Below are 7,355 nucleotides of genomic sequence, written 5' to 3'. Positions count from 1 at the left end.
GTAAGCCTTCACCTGAAGTACAATAAAATATTAAAAAAAAAAAAAAACAGATCCTTTAGGTGGACCACATTGCAGACATTAGTAACTTGAGTACTGAAGGAAAAGTAAAGGCTTACAATGAGTTTCAATGAGAAGATGGATTCTGATGAGCTTATCTATCTGTTAAGTTAGTTAACTCTTTAGCTTGCAAATGCATCCGCGTGACTTTCCTTAAGAGCCGCTGGCCTTCTCACTCCTTTGGCTAGACTGATGGACATCCCCAATTGCTGAGATCCCCAGCTCTGCTGAAAGCTTGCTTCACTCCAGAGACAGTCGCTAGTTATTAATGAAAAATCTATTCTTGCTGTAGTTAGTACGTAAACAATCCAATAGGCTTATACTTTAAAACATATATATGGGATTTTTCCACCACTCGTCTGTCAGTTTGTCATACTGTGGTGGCTTTTGTGTTGCTGTGAAGCTAGAAGCTATGCCACCAGTATTTCAAATACGCAGGGTCACCTATGGTTTACGGGTTTCAGCTGAGCTTCCAGACTAAGACAGACTAGGAAGGACCTGGGGGTCTACTTCTGAAAAATTTGCCAGTGAAAACATTATGAATAGCGGGTGAATATTGTCTGATATAGTGCCAGAAGTTGAGCCCATCAAGTTGGAAATCACTCAAAATAGGACTGGGAAAGAGCTGCCTCCTCAAAGTAGAGTCAATTTTAATGACATAAATGGAGTTAAGCTTTCAGGACCTTAATTTTCTGAAGTAGCATGACTCAAAATGAGAAGAAACAGCTGCAAACATCCATTAATAATTGGAATGTGGAATGTACGAAGTAGGAACCTAGGAAAACTGGAAGCCATCAAAAATGAAACGGAATGCATAAAGGTTGACATCCTAGGCATTAGTGAGCTGAAATGGACTGGTATTGGCCATTTTGAATCAGACTTATGGATAAAGATCAAAGACTACAGCCTTCAGTATGGATTACACCTAAACATAAAGAGACAAAAATCCTCACAACTGGATCAATAAGCAACTTCATGATAAAAGGAGAAAATATTGAAGTTGTCAAGGATTTCATTTGACTTGGATCCACAATTAATGCCCATGGAAGTAGCAATCTAGAAATTAGACGACATTGGTCAAAAGTGCTGCAAAAGACCTCTTTAAAATGTTAAAAAATCAAAGATGTCACCTTGAAGACTAAGGTGTGCCTGACCCAAGGAGTGATATTTTCAAATGCCTCGTATGCATGGGAAAGCTGGACAATGAGTATGGAAGACTGAAGAAGAATTGATGCCTTTGAATTATGGTGTTGGCAAAGAATATTGAATATACCATGGACTACCAGAAGAACAAACTAAATCTGTCTCGGAAGAAATACAGCCAGAATTCTCCTTGGATGGCAAGACTTTGTCTCATGTATTTTGGACATGTTATCAGGAGGGACCAGTGCCTGGAGAAGAATGTCATGCTTGGTAATGCAGAGGGCCAGTGAAAAGGATGAAGACCCTCCATGAGATGGATTGACACAGTGGCTGCAAAAATGGGCTCAAACATAGCAACAATTGTGAGGATGGCACAGGACCAGGCAGTGTTGTATATACGGTCACTATGAGTCAGAACCCACTTGAGGGCACCTAACAACAACAACATGGGATTTTTAAAAAATCCATTTATCCCATGGATTATTATCTCAATTATAGGTAACTAACAGAGAAATATACTTATGTAAACTCAGGTTATCATTAATGGAAGGTGATAATTATACTTTACAAGGGTGTCAGCATAAACTTTTGTAATCCTCATGATCCTTTAAATAGATGTCAATTAACTACAGTTTGCATAAACATAAGGTGGGTTAATGCAAATGATTATAGTTTTTTATTTATAAAATTAAAGGCAACATTTGTTTTATAAACACTTAACAAATTAAACCAGGCAGCAAATCTTTTTCCTCTCACTTGGAGAATTGTTTTGGGTGCTAATATGCTAATTTGTGCTACAGATAAATATGGCTCAATTTAGAAACCAAGCAATAGATGCTGCATTGATCAGTTTATATTGTGACCATATTAGCTTATTTACTTGTGAAAACTTGGTTAAATATAAATGGCATTTTGCTCTGTGTGATGCTACAGATTACCCTGTTATTTTGCATTTTAAAAGAGTCACATTTAGTCAGATACTGACACTTATTTAATAAGAATTAGTTAGTAGGCAAAGAGAAAAATACCTAATTTAGTAAAGAAAGTTATACTAATTGCTGAAATCTCCTAGTGCTGATTTCTACTTCATTGTTTTAACTATTTTATAATTATCTGATTCCCCATTAGACTCCAAGAGCATAAAGCACGTATTACCTGACATAGACAATAGTTCTGAAACTTGACATTGAGCTTAGGACATAGTGGGTGCTCATATATTTAGTTTGGCATAAACATTTTTCTATTACATCTGTGTGACTTTCCTGTGTCATTCCCCATGCTCCCTAAATCACTCCACTCTATCAACTCTTATTTCCAGCCTTCTGCTGGACCCTATGGTTGATATAATCCTAATTGTAAAAATGTCTTTTTCTTTCATGCAACATATGATCTAGCTGTGGAGAGAACATTATTACTCTGGAAACAAACAAACAAACACTTAAGTGGGAACTTTATGGTGCAGAGGAGGTAGAGATCAATATCCAAAGCATTGAAGGCTGTAAAGAGCTCACAGTATTACTGGAACTCGAAGGGCAGCTTGGCTGTATGTAGCTGCTTCATTAGGTGATGCGTATGGGTACACTACAGGCCATCCCTGCAGACACAAATGGTTCAGTGCTTGGCTACTAACCTAAAGGTTGGTGATTGGAACCCACCCAGAGCACCTTGGTATAAAGGCCTGGTGATCTACTTCTGAAAGGTCACAGCCATGAAAACCCTATGGAGCAGTTCTACTCTGTACACAAGGAGTCACCATGAGTCGCAGTCAACTTGACAGCAACTAGGTGTTTTTTTTCATGGCTACACTATAAGCAATTGTCTCTTAGAGTAAATAAATCTTGTGTGAGTGTATCTGTCTGTGAGTGACTTATTTATCTGTGAGTGTCTGTGTGTGGGTATGTTTCTGTGAGTGTGTGTGTGTGTATTCGGGTGTGTGTCTATGAATCCTACTGTGTGTGTGTCTAGTACTGTGAATCAAATGAAACATGCTGAAGAAAGAAGCTGCTCTGATCATGGCCACCCTCTTACCTACTAGAATATGGCCTGCTGCCTTTAACTTCTTTCCTCCATATCTTATATTTATTGGAAGCTTCCTGATTGCTACAGGTAATGGACAGATTGCTCACTAGATAAGATCAACCTTAACCATCATGCCATGACCACCACCTACTGAACCTGGCCAGGCTCCACTGATAATTCCTGAAAACTGATCACCAAGTAGCTGAACTACGTCTATCCCTGGTGGCCCTGGAAGCAGGGCCAGCCTGGTGTACAACAGAGCAGAGCGAGCAGGCTGACTCTCTCTGTCTTTTGAGCTCAAGCCAATGATCAAGACACAGACTCCAATCATACTGTATCTGTGATTAAGTCAGAACAAATTTGGATAAACCAGAACAAAAACTGAATAATTATTGGTATAGAATCATATATGCTTTTCTAAATTTTAGAAATAGTGGGATGATAATCAATTACCTAAGGAGTCCTGGTGGCACAATGATTAAGTGCTCAGCTGCTAACCAAAACTGGGCAGTTTGAACCCACCAGATGCTCCATGGGAGAAAAGACCTGGTGATTTGCTCCCATAATGATTACAGCCTAGGAAACCCTCTGTCCTATAGGGTGGCCATGGGTCAGAATTGACTGGACAGCACCCAACAACAACAACAATTACCTAAACTCCCTCTGGGCTCCCACCAACTGGAAACACAGATCTCAGTAGACAGGTGCATTTTACAGTACAGCCTTGTTAATGGTAGAGCAGTTTTGGCAAACACAGCACAGCAAGGGCTGAGATGGAGCTAGCCACACCTTCCTTTCCAGGTTGAAGACACAGAACTGCAGAGGTGAGCAGCTTATCTTGCCTAGGCCTTCTTGGATGAGAGCTTTATCTGATAGAGCAAGGAGCTATTGAAGTAAGGCTTTGCCTGCACCCATTTGTGCCTGGTAACAGGTAGGTACAAGAGAGGGTACAAATGAGAAAGAGAAGGGGCCAGGTGGCTTAAGTATGGTGGTCCCTCCCTATGGTTAAATTGTGCAATGTTTGTCAGGTTTTCTTCATCTTCACCTAACAGACTGGTCACTTTGCTCTTTGTCCTCTATGACACAGGCTCTCAAAACGGGGTGATTCTTCCTCCCCTGGGACATTTAGCAATGTCAGTAGACATTTTCATTTCTCACAACTGGGGATATGGTGCTGCTAGTATCCAGAGAGCTGAGGCCAGAGATCCTGGGAAGCAGCCTACAAGGCACACAACAGCTCCACAACAAAGAGGTCTCCAACCCAAAATGTGAATAGTGTCAGTGTGCAGAAAATTGGCTTTACAGGAATGAGAGTAGGGAGACAAGTGTGGCTCCCTTACATGGCCTACTCATAACATACCATATGATAAAAACCCATGCTATAATGAGACATTATCATAGTTATACAAAGCAGAAATTTAGATATTCCTAAGGCTGTGATTTTGCTAGATTATTTGAGTTTTAGAAAATGTAGATCAGTTGGTGCAAGGGTCCCCTTAGCAGCAATAAAAAGGATGCTGGAAGAGCAGGCTCAGACCTTGAAGAGTTTCTACATTTTTGCAATTTCCCCTTCACTCTACATAGAAATCCAGCAGAGTCCTATTAAAACTCAGTGAGGAGAGTGTGAAGCAACTAGATCTCATCCATTTTGGTAGAAGAATAAATTGGCACAACCATCTTGAAAAATGATCTGACAGTTCCTTATAAAACTAAATAAGTATCTATTCTATGATGCATCAATTACACTCCTAGTATTTATCTGAGAAATGAAGTCCCATGATACAAAAAGACTTGCATGATGATATTCATAGTAGTTTTTTTTTTTTTTTTTTTTTTGGTAATAGCCTAAAACTAGGAACAACTGAGGTGTCCATCAACAGGAGACTAGATAAATATATCTGGTATATGAGTACAATGGAATACTAGTCAGCAATAAAAAGGAAAAAGAATGAATCTCAAAAGCATTATGCTGAATGAAAAAAAAGCTTTACACAAAAGAAGGTATTGTATGGCTCCATTTATATGAAGTTCTGGAACAATCTAATCTACGGTGAAAAAAATATGAACAGTGACTGCCTCTGGAAGAAGAGCAAGAAAAAGGATTGACTAGGAAGGGGTATAAGGAAACTTCTGGGATGATAATAGTTTCTGTATCTTGATGCGGGTTTTCTATACAGGTGTATAATTTTTCAAAGTTCATAAAATGGTACAATTAATACGTATGTATTTGAATATGCGTTTACCTTGAAAAACAACTGGAAACCAATATTGAAATTCCTTTAGTGAATTGCCTGCTGAAGTGTTTAGGGTTGAAGTCTGATGTCTGCAGCTTATTTGAAATGCACCAAAAAGAGAAGATGGATCAATGAATGGGTAGAGGAATGGACTGATGGATACGTAATAAAGCAAGCATAGAAAAACATTCATTATAGAATCTAAGTGGTGGGTAAATAGGTGTTCACTGTATAATTCTTGCAACTTTTTTGTAATTTGAAAGTTCCATAATAAAATGTTTGGAAAATATGAGTGAATAGGACACAGTATGAGTGACTGGTATGCAAGTCAGCCAAGTGCAGGGAGTCTGAGCTGCCAGGCTTCTGCAGGCAATAGAAATGGCTGAGATTAACAGCTGTGTTGGCCTTTTCTGGATGATCATTCCCTCATACCAGAGGGCTTGGTAGTGCCCTGCTATGTCTCTCTGTGAGCCTTCAGGGATACTTCCTCGGAGTGTTCTTATGTGTCTGTCATAACCACATTTTGCACAGCAGCCCTGCCAGAAGAAAAACGAGGATGCATGCCCAGAATGGGGCAATGATATGGCTTTGAACCTAGTAATATAACAAACAGACATTACTCACTTCTTAGAACTTTCTTACTTCAGAATTTGGACCATATCAACAATACTTTGATACTGTCTAAATATCCCTCCCCTGGTGATGAAATGTGACGGGAGTGAGGGGTTGGATAGCCTTCCAGTTCCATCAAAACACAGCATTTCTCTAACACCATGATATTCTGGTGTACTAGGTACAGTGCCCAGAAAGAAGTGGCTGAGCATTAGTGGCGGCTGCAGTGCCTGGCAGATGTGGAAGTGTAGTGAAGATGTGCTATGTTTTGTGTTTTGTCATTGTTGTTTTGTTTTTTGTTCACTTGTTTATTTAAAGAAGAGCTCTTCCTGGTTGGTGTGAATGCACTAGTCAATTTCCCTAGAATACAGTTTGGAAGGAATCCTTTGTGCTGCCAAACCACTAGCCATTTGGTCCCATGGAATACCGACTGATCCCTCAAGGTCCACAAGATACCAGCCAAAGTGAACAGGACTTTGTTGGACACTGAAAGTAGGGCCTGCAGAGTGATGCCCTCTAGATCTTCAGATGTATGAGACCCAAAAAGGAAGCCTATGCTCAGGGTGGAGCCCTGGTGGCTTAGTGGTTAAGAGCTTGGTTACTAACCAAAAGGTTTGCAGTTGGAATCAGCCAACTGCTTCTTGGCAACTCTATGAGGCAGTTTTACTCTGTCCTGTACGGTCACTATATATATGAGTTGGACTCAACTCTAGGGCTATGGGTTTGTTTGTTTGTTTGTTTGTTTGTTTTTTTGGTTTATGCTCAGAGTGAGCTGTTGAGGTAGCAAAATACTACAAATCTCTGCACAAGTAAGTTGGTGTTTGAAATAGCTTCGAAGGATACCAAATTTTCAACAACAGCAACAAAACTAGGCACCTGGAAAAATCCTTTTGAAAATGATCCAATAATAAAAAGGAAAATTATACAAACAACACTGAAAACCTATTACAGTTCTCAGGAGACACTAAACAAGTGCCTAGAAAAGAAGACCTTACGTTGCATTTAGATCTTCCCACTGAAATCATACAATGGCAGACTTCTGAGGCAGAAGGGAAAAATAGAATGATAGAAGCATCCATGTTAGTTATAGGAAAAACTTCACATATGTTGCTGGAAAAGCTGTTGTGTAAGTCACTAAAGAGAAGGGGAGGTAAATGTAAATGGATTAAGCCTTGTCAGTTGGAGCAAGTGTCATCAAGGGTCATCAAGGGACACCCAAAATATCTCCTTAATTTTCCTTTCTGGATAAATTAGCTTGAAGGGACAAAGAAAAAAGGGTGGCATTAAAGA

This window comes from Trichechus manatus, unplaced genomic scaffold (assembly GCF_000243295.1).
Source record: "Trichechus manatus latirostris isolate Lorelei unplaced genomic scaffold, TriManLat1.0 scaffold00055, whole genome shotgun sequence".
Lineage (NCBI taxonomy): Eukaryota > Metazoa > Chordata > Mammalia > Sirenia > Trichechidae > Trichechus > Trichechus manatus.
This window is presented reverse-complemented; position numbering follows the sequence as displayed.